The following is a 17,940-nucleotide window of genomic DNA, read 5'->3' on the forward strand; positions in this document are numbered from 1 at the left end:
CTTATATGCATTGATACTCTTGTAACGATTATGCACAAACTCACAAAGGCTTGGCAACAATCATTACAAAGTATTCCAAAGGAGATCAACTCCTTGGAAATATCCTTCTTGCATTAAGTTTCCTTAATCTTACACAGATTGAAAATTCTAACTTTGAAACATTTCCAGATTCCATTTTGACTATCACTTCTGAACAAGAGTTGCCTCCTTACAGATTATGTCAATATGGTCCTTCCAGAATTATCACTATACTTCCAATTGTCCTTGAGTAAACAACCTTTGGTAAACCTTAGATTGTCCTCGACAATTGTTTAATCCTTTTAGTCATATCCAGTTCTAAACCTTTTCCCTCCTTAATGCCCCAGGCATTTGAAAATTTTTAGAAAGGATGAATATAGCACATGTAATCGATCCTATATCCGAAGCATATGGGACACGATTCATGATGTCTCACATAAAGACTAAACCAGTCTTTTGCTATACTATTACCATTTCAATTTGCCAAGTTCTCATAATTCAGATTATGAAAAGGGATGCCGTAATCATAATCGAATTTTAGAACGCAAATAATGGACCCGTATACAGAATTTCCTTATGTTGAGCCATTCCAACATGAAATTCATATATATCCTTGACTAAATGATTAAAACCTCACGATCTAAGCTTATAGATTTGAGATGAAGTATAATTTCCTCTCCCTTAACTATAGCAAAACAACTCTTTCCCAATTGAAACTTTTGTTTTTCTATAATTAACATTGCTAACTTGCAATACTGATCATAATTATCATGCTCCCACTAACATGATGATTATTAGCATAACACTTATGCTCCCACTAGCTTTGACATGTACCCAGAAATCAACTGGACTTCTAGAAATCAATACTTCATTGACTTTCATACCAAAGTTCAGATTTCTGATACTAGATTGTTTTGATAAGACTTTATCAAAATCATACACATTCCCTTAGATAGCACACTTGTGAGTCTAAACAATTATGAAGAGGTATGCCGTAATCATAATGGTTAGACCTTTTTGCCACTTCTCACAAGTTCAGGTTAGTGTGCCGGTAAAACACACACGCTCCACTAACGACTTTGAGAATGCAAATATCACAATTGCTATCTAGCTAAAATCTACTTAGTGAAAGTGTTTCCTCACCATCATTTTCATGAATCGGAGAGAAACCTTATGACACTTAGATTTAATGGTGTATGTGTTCTTATCCATGTGAATTGTCAAAATCATAGTCACAAGACAAGGATAATGACAAATCCGAACTCATATGGATTGAACTCAATCTTAAATTCTTGCCACCTGGCAGTTCAAGGGCCTGCCATTGCTTTCAAGTTGTTTGTGCAACACATTGAGAACTCTAAGAACTCATATGCAAAACCAACTTTAACTGGAATGGGCACAGAATATGTCAACACGATAGGTTATAAACCTCAAGTCGTGTGCTAGTGAAGAACTTCAGGTTTTTATTCTTGATTAGTTCTTGAGACTTTCAAGACCTTTAAGACTCCCACTGTCCTCTTGATCTATAAGACTCCCTTGTCAAACATCCAAGAGACAGTGTGGATTCTAATCAAGACAAACACTTCACACAATTGGCCTAAGTTGGTCTTTGTTTTATCCAAAACATCACAACTTGCCAATTTCAAATGTACAAGAGTAGGAAACTTTTACTCTTACATTTGACAAGTGTTTTATACCTTCTTTAATACATGTCACTCAAATTACAATCTTGGAGTATGACTCTAAGACTTGCAGTATGAATCATCTTCTTGATTTAACCATTTCAACAATTCAAGATCCCTCTTCTTAGTCATAAGAATGCACTAAGACTTCCTTAGAGAAATAATTGTGCTATGGTTTCTTAATCATTAAGATGATCACAAAAACTGATACTAAAGTACTCTCCCATCTTTTCAGATTTGAGAAACTTTTATCCTTCTGCCTAATTTGATTCTTCTTATTCGCTCTGCCTTACATTGGAACCCTTTTCTAATGTCTCAGAATTACACTTAAGCTTGTAAGTATAATCATATTTACTGTGCTTTAGTAAAATATGACGAATAGTTTTATCAATCTTTTTGTGGTGGACTTGACCAGTGCACAAGAATGTGTACTCGATCCCTTAGTCCTTTACTTGACTCACACATCCATGTGAACAAGTAATTAGTCTTAATTTTCCAAAACTTGAAAGTTCTCATTCATCATGCTATACAACTTGCATGATTCCAAGTTCCGGTCCAAATAAAACTTGGGTGATGCGAATCTTTCCTTATTTGGTAAATATAGACATTACCACAAATGAAAGAATCAACTTCATATTTCCACTCTTGCTCTTAATGGAATCACATAAGCAACAATTTTTCCTCAAATGCCATTGTAAGGATATTTTAAAATAAATAAAATAAAAAATTTTCTTTTATTTTAAACTTTGCGGAAAACTTATCCTTACAATCCATATGAAAACTTGTTGTTACCTATTCCTAAGCAATATCTCATAACTCCTAAGAAGTAGCTCAAGAATCCGATCTTCAAACTATGCGATAGAAATCCATCTACGCCATCAGATTCAGCATATTCTTTCTTTAAGTTTCTTCACTTTTCTTTGATTCTTAAAACATCACCATGTGACTCAGTCACATCATGTATCAAGAATCTCAGAATAGAAACTTAACAGAGTTAGATAGTGGACTTTACCTGAAGTAGAGTCAAACTTATTGACTTTAACATCCTTAGGTAAATTTTGGCAGCTTCACAATCAATGCCCCTTCCTTTGGCAATATAAACATATGGACCCTTTGATAATGGTACACGAGACTATCATAGACTTAGCTTTTCTCTTTACCATTTGGTCAACCGAGTTGACTATGGCCGATCCCTTTCCACTGGGAAGAGAGAGCTTTACTAGATATCCAATGTCATCATTTTCAATGTCCATAAAGTTTTAGGAAGTTGATCTTAGCAAATAGATAAGATCATTAAGGGTCTTGTCATAGTCTGTTTCATAGGTGTTCCAAAGAACTCACTATGTGACTTAGAAAGTAGTTGAACCACCAACTTTCTCAAGACTTTGACACCCAACTCTCCCGGCTTGTCAATATGTGACTACATCTCCAAGATGTGATCACACCTAGACCTTGCCTTGCCAATAGGGCTTGAGTGACCTTAAACTATTCAAGAACTTGTGGGTTAGGGAGAATAATTGGAGGAGTAGAAAGAAGTATGATATCCATGGAACATCATCCTCATTAGGAAACCTTGTTTCAAGAGATTTGGGAAGATCATAGGTGTCTAAACCAGACATCTTTTGGGAGATATTCAAGATAGTTGATTTAAAGTCCTTAATATGACACCCAATATGAAATATTAAGGCTAGGACCCAACAAACTATTTTATAACTTAGAAGAGGTATGCCGTAATCCAAGCTATAAAATATTTGAAGGTAGGTGAATGACGATTCACCAATTTCCACCAAGATAAACGAAATGTATTATTAGGTTTTAATTGGTTTTGAAACTCCTAGATCTTTGAGATTCATTGAACTGTTCAAAGGCATGTTTCAATCTCGAGTGTGCCCTTCAGGTTTTGTGACTGGGATGCCGAGGATCACAAAACAAGGTGTGAAGTAACCATGCAAATCACTTGGTACCCTTAATAAATTACCCCTCAATTGATGTGCCGGTTAACCACACACGCTCCATCGATACTATGATAAATATTAAGTCACCCTTTACCTACCTTGTTAAGTCCAAGTTAGTGTGCCGGTTAACCACACACGCTCCACTAACGACTTAGACAAAGTGTAAAGTGTAATTTCATGGGTTAGCACCTTATTCACATTTTTCCTAAGTAACTAAGATTGGGTATTATTAAGAGTTTAGTTACTTAGTATTATCATTAATACTTTTAATGAAGGAGAATTATAGTCTTGTCAAACCCGTTCGGCTAACGACCCTCCACCGGTCAAGCAAGCGGTGGGTGAGAGTGGACACCCATTAAGTTGCCATTTTATAGGCAACAACCTTATACCCACCTTATAGACCGGCTTCGTGAATGAGGCGTACTAGCGGTAAGACTGACTTTACTCTTATACATATATATATTATTAACTTATAATATTATAAAGTATAAGGGTTGAATTTTAACTTTTAAAATTCTAAGGGCTAACTTGGAATTAAAGTATTCATAAGTGAAAACTTTTCAAATTCCAAAACTTGAGGGCAAGTTTTGAAACTATTCAAAACTAATTAATTCCATAACTTATGTGTTTAAAGTAGTTTTAATCCAAAAACTCTTCAAGTTCCATAACTTGAGGACAATTTATGGAAGACTTTAAACTAATAAAAGAACTAACTTTTTCTTTATTTTATAACTTATGGATTTAATTATGGTTACATATTTTTCTTTAATGAAGTGACTCTTGAACTTCCATAACTTGAGGACAAGTTATGGAGTCATAAAAAAAAAATTATTCAATGACACAAGACTTTTCATTTTGTAACCATTGCCAACTTTTATGAGTTTTATGAGTCTTAAATGTGACTTTTCATGTAACTTGAGGACAAGTTACACAAACACATTTTATGAACTTCTTTTAGATTAATTTGGATTAAAACCAACTAACAAATAATATTTTTCATCAATCTAAATTAACTCATAAAACAAGATAACACAAAAAAAAACTTTTCATGTTCCATAACTTAAGAACAAGTTATGGAATTCTTTAAAACATTAAGACCAAGTTTTGTAACTCCATAAAAAACTTTGAATCAATTTTTTAAAACCTTTTCATATCCATAACTTATGGAGGTTTCAAAAAACTCTTTAGATCAACCTTTTAAAACTAATAAAATAATCATATCATTTTAACTTTTACTAAATTTGACCAAATTCAGCTCATATAGCAAATGATTCAAATTTTACAAATAATTAGTTTTTCACAAAAACAAGAAATTATCTTAAAATTTGACAAACTTCATGTTTTTTTTTCTTCAACTTGGAAAAAAAAATTCATTTGCATCAAATATAATAGAAAACAACCCATGGCTCTGATACCACTGTTGGGTTTTGAGCATTCTAACACTTCCTAAGTGTACATGCAACCCTAAATACCTTGGATCTATGTTTTCTCTATTATACATGAAAATAAGAACATCCAAGGTATTATCCTAATCTAGCATACAAAAACTATGAATGTAACAAGATAGAATACATACCTCTTGATGTAGCTTGATGTCTTCAAGCTTTAAGAGCTTAGCCCCAATAGTGTGGAAGCCTCAAGTGGAATCACAAATCACCAAGACACCTTGGAATACTTTAGAGAATATGATTACTTGGTTCTCTCTAGTGAAATTGGCTAGCCCTTTTTTTTAGTGTATCCACACTAGTGCCAATTTCACCAACCAAGGACATCTTTATATAGTATGGAGGATTAGGATTAAACCCTAATACCCATGACCTATCATTTCCTAGGATCCATGGGTTAAACACTCCATGGACTATCCATGAAAGCTTAGCCCAACCTAAATGAACTTGGCCCATTCCATATATATAAGAGTCCATATTTAATTAGTTCCTTTTGATCACTTAATTAATTATAAATTAATTCTTGATCAATACTAATTAAATAATATGATTCCATAATAATATATTAGAACTTATAATATATTAATATTAATCATAAACATACTATTCTCAAAAGATTATCCATATAAATTGTGTCGGTGAAGTGCAACCCAAATGGACCATGCCGGGTCGGGTCAAGTACATACCAAATATAGTTATGGACTTAGACATTAATCCAACAGAAAACGCATACGGTAACTCGGTGTTATAAAACGTGCCTTTGTTTATGATTCAACAAGTAGTAGAACAAGCCATATGAGTCGAAGTTTATCCGTTCCTTTTACCTTCGGGATAAAAGCGATATCTGTGGGCCCCTCGATGATTTGATGATGACAAATGGAAGCGCTCGGCCGGGCCCGGACTGATTTGATTTGTTCAATTAGTCAGTCGTCATAAATCGAAAATCGGGAAACAACAAATGGACAGAGAGAATGATTATAATCCATGTCTCAGTCCATATGATATCTAGAATGGAGGAATATATGATCCCTTATCTAATGGACAAGTCATTGACAAAGGTCAGAGTTCATCTACAAGGTCAGAGTTCGACAGAAGCTTTTGAGAGCTACGATTGCCAGTTGGTTCCTGAAGTCATACGCAATAATAGTTTTAGACTTATCCAAGTGGGAGACTGTTGGATTAATGTCTAAGTCCATAACTATAATTGGTAAGATTTGACCCGACCCGGCATGGTCCGTTTGGGTTGCATACCATCATGCACTTGGATAGACTATAATGGGAGAAATAAGACACTTATGGTTATTAATATATTATAAGTTCTAGTATATTAATAATAAGAATAATAAGATTATTTAATTAGTATTGATCAAGAATTAATCTAGGATTAATTAAGTGATCAAAAGAAGACTAATTAAATATATGGGTTGATTGTGTAAATCATCCATACTTGTATAGTGGGCTAATGCTCCATGGATAATCAAGTTGGGCTAAAACCCATAGGATGGTCCATGGATGCTCCATGGTGTATTTGTACCCATGGATCATGGAAATGAAAGGCCATGTCAATTAGGGTTTACATGGTGTAACCCTAACTATATAAGCATCTTATTCTTGACCAAAATCGGCCACTAGTGTGTAAAAAGAAAGGGCTAGCCGATTTCATGAGTTGTAGAATTCTCTCAAGTTATTCTAAGTGTTTTGGTGATTGTGATTCCATTTGAGGTGTCACACTTGGGGCACTTGGCACTCAAGCTTCATGAAGACTTTCTACACCAAAGAGGTATGTATTCTATCTTGCTATAGTTATTATTTTGTATGCTAGATTAGGATAATACCTTGGATGTTCTTATTTGCATGTATAATAGAGAAAACATAGATCCAAGGTATTTAGGGTTGCATGTACACTTAGGAGTGTTAGAATGCTCATAACCCAACAGTTCCATGGCGTCTAAGAGAGGTGAGAATAAACAGACAACAAAAATGCATGAATGCTAATGCCTTAGGCTAAATGTTATGCAAAAATATAAAAGGTGAAAAAGAAGAAAATAAAATCTTTTTGAAATTTTAAATAAATAAAAAAAAATGAATGGAAATTAGCTTAATACTAAAATGTTATGCAACCTAGCTAAAAATGCATGAGAAAGTAAAATATAAGGGAAATGCCCCACCCCAAGCTTAAGAACAAGCATTGTCCTCAATGCTTAAGGAAAGGGCGGAAAGAACCTAAATCGGAGGGTCGGGCGGCGGGAAATGCCCGTGGCGATAATGGTAGTCCCACATATCTTGGACCTGTCGGGAAGTAGGAGGGAAGGACTGCTCCAATCGATCAACGCGACTCGCCACATCTTGGATGGCTCTCGTGTTCTCTTGCGTTTGGGTGTCGATACGCTGCACCGTGGAGAACATTGTGGCAAATTGGTCAATGAACGTAGGGGGGAAATATGGTGGGACTTCGTATCCCCCCTGCTGCTGTTGCTGCTGAAACTGAGGCTCGGCAAATTGTTGTGCAGGCTGAAACTGGTCATCTCATCATCTACAGGTGGAGGGTAGTTTGATGGAATGATCCATTGCTCGGGATCGGTTGGCTCAAAACTCCCTATACAGTCATGGGGGAGAATGAGCTATGGTTGGTTGGAAAAAATCCACATGGGACCGAAGACCGAATCCCGGATGAGTTGCATTCGGCGATGTGCGTGGCCATCAAGGCTAGAGGGGCCGGAAGCCTTCTCGAATGGAAGAGTAGAGAGATGAAGTTGAAACGGTGGCCGATATGCAATGAGGGTGATTAATCCCCCAATGAAAATGTCTCATTTGTCCATAATTGTGAGGTTGTAACACTTGGTGAAGAAAAAGGAGGCAAAATCCGGTCGCGGACCATTCTCACGAGTCATGCACCAAAGAAAAAATAATTTCGCCTTTGAAATTTGTCCCACTTCTGAGCGGGGGAAAATGGTGCATGTGAGAATTCGATGCTCTAGGCGCAAACATGGGTGAATTATGAAGGAGGCCTTTGAGGAAGACGATGAATATTGTGGCTCATTGGTAATTTGTTGCCAAAAGTAATGTTCATTGAAGTTTCTGGGCCATGGGTCTTATTGGTAATATAGGTTGTCCACTGGAGCGCCCATCAGAGCGTTCATGACCCGAAGCGGTAGAGATCGTTTCTCATTGAGCATTTAGAAGGTGACAGTTTGGGCTTCCTCCTCGGGATTGAATGTGGCAAGAAATTCCAAGGTGGGTTCAACATAGATGGCGGCGCGGTTATAGAGGAATTGACCCCTCCCGATGTTGTTAAATAATGCTTGGACTCCATCGAGTACCCCAAGACTAGCAAAAGATTCCCTATTGAGGCATTTTGTTGACTTGACTTGACGCTTATTTGAAACGAGAAAATCATAAGTTTGACGGTCCTCGCGATTCAACAAACGAAACGGGGCATCCTTGGATTTTCCTTTTGACCCTCCTTTAGAGGAAGTAGCTCCCGTCCCCGTCTTTGCACGTTTGGACATTTATTTGGGACAAAATTCTACCAATAATAACTCTCAAGCCACAACAAAGGTACACAATACCAACAACAAACGGGAAATTGAGGTGTAAATAATCAAGTGAAAGGAGTGAAATTACCCAATTTCCTAGACCCGAGATGAATTAGTGCCACCAAAAAGATTTCGTCAAGACATACCCCAAGCTTGCAATTTTGCTCCGTATATGACGCTTTAATCGCTAAAACAACCCCACAAACGAGTTTAAGATGACTTTCCGACTAATGGAGTGGCAGCACCTGAAATTAGATGGAAATTTTTCGTGAGTTTTTGCAGAAAGATTGGTATGGTTAGAAAGCCCTTGAGGAGAGAAACAAAACCCTGTGTTCGGAATCTCGAATGGTGGCCGGAGTTGGCCGGAAAACGTGAAAGAAGGTGGTGGTGGCGCCCGGAATTCCAGCCACAGATCGGACCGGAATTTTGGTGGGGTTTGTAGAGGGTGAAAAATGGCGAAGAATGGTGGTGGTTTCACGAGATTCCGACCGGTAGAACTCCGGTAAAATGGATTTTTTTTAGAAATGGGTTTAGTGTTCTTGAGCTTCTAGGGAGAGAATGGAGGAATTTGTAGAGTTTGAATGAGAAAGAAGAAGGCAGGAGGAGTTTCATCTATGGTCAAGAAGGGTCAAACCCGAGTCAATGTTGGTCAACTCATTAAAACCCTTGGTCAACAAAAGTCAAAGCAATCAACAGCTCCAAGAAATCAGCCAAACGACCAACACGCGAGTAGGGCACGGGTCGCGTGCTGGCCGCGTCTAGCCTCCAATACCTGGCAGATCCAACAGCGAACAATGTAGCCTTCTACGTGGGTGGCACTCGGGCCGCAGGCTGGCCGCGGGAATTGATTGCTCAAAAAAAATTCCAAGTTTGCTTCAAAACATCCACGCGGGCAAGGCTCGGGCCGCGCGCTAGCCGCGTCTAATTGCTAAGAAAACCTCTGGACCTTCTGATCTTTCACGCGGGTTGGGCTCGGGACGCGGGCTGGCCACGGGTGCTGCTCCACAATCTGATCGTTGTTCTACGCGGGTCGCGCATGCCTTAAGCCTAAAAGCCACGCGGGCCGCGGGTACGTTTGCACATCAAAAATGAGATTTTTCCAAAAAAACTTGATTTTTAAGCCAAAACGATCCCCGTAAGGCCCGGTTTCAAAATTTTGACAACATTTGGAGTAACGGGGAACGATTGGTGAAACCTTTCAAAAATTTATTTGAATCCCAAAAAAAAACGCATTGCAAAATGATTTATTTGAATTTGAAAAATGGTGAAAGCACATTGCTTTCCAAAAATGCCCTTCTTTAACGTCTTTGGCGAGACGTCTTCCTAGCTTTCTTTAACACATCGGGACATCCAAATGGATGATTTCAAGGGCATTAGCACTAAAACCTTCATAGAATGGCTTCAACCGATGCCCATTGACTTTGAAAATTTGTCCCGTCTTTTTGCTTTGAATTTCCACCGCCCCATGGTCAAAGGTCTTTATCACAACAAAAGGTCCAATCCATCTTGACCTTAGCTTGCCTGGAAATAACTTCCATCGTGAATGGTATAGTCAGACCCTATGCCCCGGTTCAAAATGCTTCTGGGTGATGGACTTGTCGTGGAAGAGCTTCGTTTTCTCCTTTTAAATCCTTGCATTTTCATAGGAGTTATTTCTCAATTCTTCTAGCTCTTGGAGCTGAAGTTTCCTATGCCTTCCCGCCTCGTCAATGTTGAAATTGCACTGCTTGACCGCCCAAAATGTGCGGTGCTCTAATTCAACAGGAAGATGACATGGTTTTCCAAAAACCAATCTGAAGGGCGACATTCCCATCGGGGTCTTATAAGCGGTCTGATAGGCCCATAAGGCATCGTCAAGCCTCAAACTCCAATCTTTCCTTGTCGGGTTCACTATTTTCTCTAGAATAGACTTCACTTCACGATTTGAGACCTCCGCATGACCATTCGTTAGAGGGTGGTAGGCGGTAGAGACACGATGGGTCACTTTATACTTTTTCAATAAAGCTTCCATCATTTTGTTGCAAAAGTGCGTCCCTCTATCACTAATCAAAGCCCTAGGTACACCAAATCTCACAAACACATTAGATTTCAAAAACTCGATAACCGTTTTGGCATCATCCAATCTTGTGGCTTTAGCCTCAACCCACTTAGAAACATAGTCAACCGCGAGCAAGATGTAAACGTTGCCAAACGAAACGGGAAATGGGCCCATGAAATCAACCCCCCATACGTCAAATTTTTCACAAACAAGGATTGGATTTTGGGGCATTTCGTTCTTTTGCAAAATGTTTCCCGTCATTTGACACCGTTCACAACTTTTGCAAAACAAGTAACTGTCTGACATGGTTAGCCAAAATAGTCCACATTCAAGAACCTTTCTCAAGGTTCGGCTAGGTCCGAAGTGTCCCCCATAAGCAAATTCATGACAGAATTGCAAAATAGATTGATGTTCTTGTTGGGGTACACATCGCCGAATGATTTGATCGGGACAATGTTTCCACAAATAAGGCTTATATCACACATAGTATTTTGCATCATTTTTTAGCTTGTCTTTTTTAGCACGTGTGAATGTGTCAGGATACCTTTTTGTGACCAAAAAGTTAACGATATCGGCATACCAAGGAATAGATTGAGTAAGGGAAAAGAGATGCTCATCCGGAAACTCGTCCCGCAAGGGGAGAGGAGTTTCATTTGAAGTGATCCGGCTTAGATGATCGGCAACGAGGTTCTCGCATCCGCTCTTGTCCCAGATTTCCAAGTCAAATTCTTGTAACAATAGGATCCACCGGATAAGTCTCGGTTTTGCATCTTTTTTTCTCATCTAGTATTTGAGAGCCGCATGATCCGAATACACTATAACTTTGGTGCCAAGTAGATATTGCTGAAACTTCTCCAAAGAGAACACTATGGCCAATAGCTCCTTCTCCATGGTAGAGTAGTTGCTTTGAGCATTGTCTAGTGTCCTTGATGCATAATAGATCATGTGGGAGGCCCTCCCATTCTTTTGACCCAAAACGGCACCTATTGCATAGTTGCTTGCATCACACATGATCTCAAAGGGGAGATCCCAATTTGGTGCTTGCATGATGGGAGCGGATGTAAGCAACTCTTTGAGCTTGCCAAAAGCTTCTTTACATGTCTCATTGAACTCGAAATCAACCTCCTTTTGCAAGAGTTGGCACATCGGTCTTGTTATCTTTGAAAAATCCTTGATGAACCTTCAGTAGAAACCTGCATGGCCCAAAAAAGAACAAACTTCCCGAACACAAGTTGGGTAAGGTAAGCTTTGAATAACATCAATTTTGGCCTTATCTACCTCAATTCCTTTTTTTAGACACAATGTGACCCAAAATGAGACCTTGACTCACCATGAAATGACATTTCTCAAAATTCAAAACTAAGTTTGTTTCAATGCATGTTTTTAAAATTTTTGTGAGATTAGTCAAACATTCTTGAAAAGAGTTTCCATATACCATGAAATCATCCATAAAAACCTTAATTATGTTTTCAACGTATTCTGAAAACATACTAACCATACAACGTTGGAAAGTGGTCGGGGCATTACACAATCCAAATGGCATTCTCCGGTATGCAAAAGTACCAAATGGACATGTAAAGGTCGTCTTTTCTTGCTCTTCCGGTGCCACTGGGATTTGGTGAAAACCAGAATACCCGTCGAGACAACAATAATGAGATTTCCCGGCCAACCTTTCTAACATTTTCTCAATGAAAGGCAATGGGAAATGATCTTTTCGTGTGCTTGCATTGAGCTTACGGTAGTCAATACATACTCTCCACCCGTTTTGCACACGGGTGGGGACCATCATACCTTTGTTGTTTTCGACCACCATGATTCTCGTCTTCTTTGGAACGACTTGCACCGGGCTTACCCACTTGCTATCCGAGATTGGATAGATCATCCCCGCATCTAGGAGCTTCAAAATATCTTTCTTGACCACTTCCATCATTGGCGGATTCAACCTTCTTTGTGCGTCCCGGCTTGGCTTGCATTCATCCTCCATTACGATCCTGTGCATACAAGTGGAGGGACTCAATCCTTTAATATCTACAATCGTCCAACCCATGGCTTCTTTATGCTCCTTCAACACCTTGAGGAGTTGCTCTTCTTCAAATTAGGTTAAGTGAGTTGAAATGATAACCGGAACGGTTTTGTTCTTTCCCAAGTAGGCATACTTCAAGTGTTGAGGTAAGACCTTCAATTCCAATTCGGGTGGTTGACCAAGGGATGGAGACAATTTTGTATGAGTTGGGGGCAATTCAATTTGCTTGTCATCTAGTCTTGTGGATTTCTTCATCTCCATTTTATTTACCAACTTCTCAACTTCTGGATCCAAAGAATAAAGCTTTAATTGCTCGGCTAGCCTCCCATAATCAAATCCTTTGCTTAAGATCATCTCCAACATATCACCGTTAGATAACTCAAACAATTCTTGAGTAATTGGCTCAACAACATCAACAAAGTACAAAGATGAAACATCACTAGGATATCTCATGGCATCATATATATTAAAACTTATTGTTTCGCCATCAAACTCCATTGTCAAACTTCCCGCATACACATCGATCTTCGTCCTAGCCGTCTTCAAAAACGGTCTCCCAAGCAAGATTAGAGCCGATTTAGAGGACACTTTCTCATCTAGATCAATCACATAGAAATCCGTCGGGAAGACCAATTGGTTCACTTGCACTAGGACGTCTTCTGAAACACCTCTAGGAAAGACACTTGATTTATCCGCAAGAGAGATTATGACACCGGTTTCACTTAAGGGTCCGAAATTCAATGATTCATACACCGAATAGGGCATGACATTGATAGAGGCACCAAGATCAAGCATCACACTACTAAAAGTGACATCTCCAATTTTGCAAGGAACCGTGAACATTCCGGGATCTTTTTACATTTGGGTGGAAGTTTCCTTTGTAAAACCGTGGATGCGCTTTCATTCATCAAAATTTTCTCATTTCCCTTCAACTTCCTCTTGTTGGTGCAAAGATCCTTTAAGAATTTTGCATATCTCAGGATTTGTTTGATTGCATCAAGTAAAGGGATGTTTACTTCCACCTTTCGGAAGGTGTCCAAAATCTCTTTCTCTTCCATATTCTTCTTTGAGGTTGCAAGTCGGGAGGGGAACGGTGGTTGAGTGACTATTGGTGTTACTAGAGGGGTAGTCTTCTTTGGAACTCCGGCTTGTGCATCATTCTTGATTATAGGTTCTTCAATGGGAATGATCTCTATCTCTTCCTCTTCTTCCCTTGGCTTCTTCTTTGAACTACTTTCTCCGACTTGTTTCCCACTTCTCGAGGTCACCACATTGACGTTTGGGTTCTTTTCGGTTTGAGAAGGGAGTTTACCACGGGATTCCAACTTGCTTATAGATGTAACTATGTCTCCCATTTGTGCTTCAAGATTGGAGATACTAGTCCTTGTCTCTTTTTGGAAATGTTGGGTACTAGTGGCTAGGGATTTGACAATGTCTTCAAGAGACATTCCGGAGCTACTTGGTTGAGATTGAGGATGTTGTTGATGATGATGTAGAGGGTGCGTTTTGGGTTGATAGTGTGGTTATTGATGTCGGTAATGAGGTTGTGGTGGTGGATAGGATGGTCTAACCAATGCATTTTGAGGCAATGGTCTTGGGTTGTAGCTCATGATGGGATTTGGCTTCCAACTTGAATTATATGCATTTTGGTAACCGGATGGTTTGTTGTGGTAGTTTTGGAACTCTCCAATCTCATTCACATGCTCCACATCTTCTTGAAGGAAGGGACACATATCCGTAGGATGTCCCATTGTTGCACATATTCCACAAACCATAACTTGTGGAGTTTGTCCCATGACTAGCTTTTGGAAGACGGAAGTTAGATCTTTTATTTGAGACTCAAGATTTGATGTTCCCACTTCATTGACTTTGTGTTGTGTGTCTCTATTCATATCTTGGCGAGGACCAAAATGTTGAGAATTCGCGGCTATGGTGTTAAAAAGTTGTCTTGTTTGTTGTGGGGTTTTACTAAATACATCTCCACCACTTGAGGCATCAACTAGTCTTCCCTCCATTGGCAACAATCCCTCATAAAAGTGTTGAATGAGGAGTTGTTCCGGAATTTGGTGTTGTGGGCAACTATAGCACAAGTTGTTGAACCTCTCCCAATAATCGTGGAAAGTCTCATTTTGACCTTGGCGGATTCCACAAATCTCATTTCTAAGACATGAGACTCTTGAATCGGGATAGAACTGATCATGGAAAGGTCTCATGTCGGTCCATGAGCTGATCGACCTCGGTGGAAGATAGAATAACCAATCTTTTGCTTTATCGGACAATGAAAAGGGGAATGCCCTTAGCTTGATTTGGTCATCGGTTGACCCTTGTGGCTTCATGCTAGTGCAAATAAGGTGGAACATCTTCAAATGCTTATGAGGGTCTTCATTCTCCAATCCCTGAAAAGTTGGTAGGTGATGGACTAAACTTCACTTCAACTCCGAGCCTCCTTCCAAAACCGGGTAATTGATACCGGTTGGAGTTTGTGTAACATCGGTCTCCATCATTTGCCTCAAACTTCTTTCAGGAACTTCTCCTCCGTCCGCCATTGCAATTGGTTCAATAATGGGTGGGTTTTTTTTGTAGAGGTGGTGTTTCGGGAATTTCTTGGCGTGGTTCAGGACTAGAATCGGGAACTTCATGCTAGTGCAAATAAGGTGGTGTTTCATTTTTTCTTCGACAAACGCCTTGCTTCTTTTTCGATTTCTAGGTTGTAAATCAATTCACCTATACACTGAAATCTAGGCATAGAGAAACAAATTGATTAAAAATAAACCAATCCCCGACAACGGCGCCAAAACTTTGGTGGCTGTCGAGGCCAACACAAATAATAACCCTAAATATAACACACTAAAATAATGTATAGTGGTAAAGGGATCGAATCCACGGAGATTGGTTCAATTTATAACTCTATGAAAAATCTCTTTGTAAAAATACTTGTAAAATAACAATAAAAATAAAATGGGGGGATTTGGTGTATTGAAATACTTGAAACAAAATAGAATTAACTATGAATTAAATAGACAATTTCAACAAAAATAAGGATTTGATGTAAAATCAATAAGGGAGAGATGGCTAACTTAAAGTTTCCTCACTTTGACTTTTGATGAACATACCATTAGAATCCAATGGTGCAATACTTTGATTTAAATCCTTAATTTAGCTATGGTAATCCAAGAAGCTTGAGATTACCTAGACTTTTCTTAATTGTTGAAATGGCTAGAGAAGCTCATAACAGTTTCCTTAGTCAAAGTCACTAATTCCAAATAGCATGTAATTAGTTAAAGTCAACTAGCATTAAGAACCAAAAAGTTACCAACTCCAAGAGGAGTCAATTGCTTTCACTACCATGTTAAAGAAAATGTCTTTATGATTGTGTGATGCAAAAACAACAAAAAAATCCTTTGTTGCTTGCTAATTTGTGGATCAATTACTTAATCAAGAAATTAGCCAACTAATCACCACAAACACATTTAAACTCATGAATAAAAACATACTAGTAGTGATAAAATGATAAAACACAAAACATTTCCATAAAGATTTAAGAATAAGTTCATGGATTCTTCAACATTCAACAAAAGTTCAAAGGATTCAACAAGAAATCAACCATGATTTATTTAGCCAAGCATGACTAAACTCAAAGAAGAAAAGTTAGATGAGATTGTACCAAACATTTTACAACAATCAAGAGGTGAAATCAAGATGTTCATGAGGTGTTCTTGGCCTTCAAAATCACTCCAAACGCCAGAGAAAACGAGTCAAACTCAGACCTTGAAGATGATCCTAAAGAGGCACACCAACCTTCCCAATATAGAGCTCTTAGCAAAATCCCAAAATTGCCCTTGTCAGGAATCCACGCGGGCCGCGGGCTTCGACGGGATTTTTGGGCTTCCTTTAAGTCTTGGGCCCCCAAAGCTAATCCATTCGCCCAATTCACATCCAATCAGTTCCTAGTCCATTTTTCTTCAATATTTCTTGAATTAAAGCGCAATTTGTCTTTCCACATCACTCAAAACTTCCGCAAACTCCTAAACATCGATCATGCACACTCAAGAATTCTCTCGCGCCCTCTCAAATTTAAAGTTCAACACTTCTGTGCCTTCAAACAATTGACAAGCCCACTCCATGAATCACCTCCACAACCATCAAGCACGAAATCCCTATTGTTCTTCAAGTCCAATCGCCTCCAAAAAGTCTTGCTCCGCTAGTTTCCTTAAAATCTGCAATAATGCTCAAGAAACTAGAAAATACCCGAAATGGTCATAAAGATAACAAAAAGGAAAATATGCATGGAAATTAGCTAAAATGCGAATGGAATGTGCTAAAAATAACTATAAAAAGAAGTAAATAAAATGAAGCTATCAGCTACGAACCTGCTGAATCAACTCTGTGGTCTTGAGCACCACTTCGGTGCTCCCAATGACTCGCTGACCGACCTCGCCCCAACAAATCGGGGTCCTACACTTCCTCCCGTAGAGCATCTCGAAAGGAGGGCGGTCAATACTAGCGTGGTAATTTTTTTTATACGAAAATTACACTAGTGGAAGATACGTATCCCAACCACCACCAAAATCTAGGACACATGCCCGAAGCATGTCCTCAAGAGTCTAAATCGTCCTCTCGCTCTGCCCCTCTGTCTAAGGGTGGAAAGTGGTGCTAAAATGAAGATGAGTACCCATCTCTTCATGAAACCGCTTCCAAAACCTGGAAGTGAACCCGACGTCTAGATCTGATACTACTGATACAGGCACTCCATGTCGTGCTACTACCTCGCACACATAAATATCGGCTAGCTTCTCAGCCGATATACTCTCCTGGATCGGTATGAAATGCACACTCTTGGTCAGCCGATCCACCACAACCCAAATCGAATCAACTCCACGTGCGGTCCTAGGAAGCTTAGTGATGAAATCCATAGAATTGACTATAAGCTAAAGCACATGGAATTTACTCTTTAAGTTTAAGGGTTGAAGGCACTCGAATACTCCCTTAGTATTGTTTAATGATATGTGTTTGGTAAGTTCTAAATTTGTTGTCCATTGCAAACACTCCTTGGCATACGTTAGTCGGCTCTTGGACAAATATAGTTGATCAGGCTATATTCTTCCCAGTTCCGATTACATGTCCCAAGGCATACCTGCGCTGCACAACTTATTTATAATACTTCTATATTGTTTTAATTTTGATACTGACCATGTTATTAATATGAAATGAATGCATGCCTACTTTACAAAAGCTAAATAAAT

Source organism: Lactuca sativa, chromosome 2 (assembly GCF_002870075.4).
Source record: "Lactuca sativa cultivar Salinas chromosome 2, Lsat_Salinas_v11, whole genome shotgun sequence".
In the NCBI taxonomy this organism is placed as follows: Eukaryota; Viridiplantae; Streptophyta; class Magnoliopsida; order Asterales; family Asteraceae; genus Lactuca; species Lactuca sativa.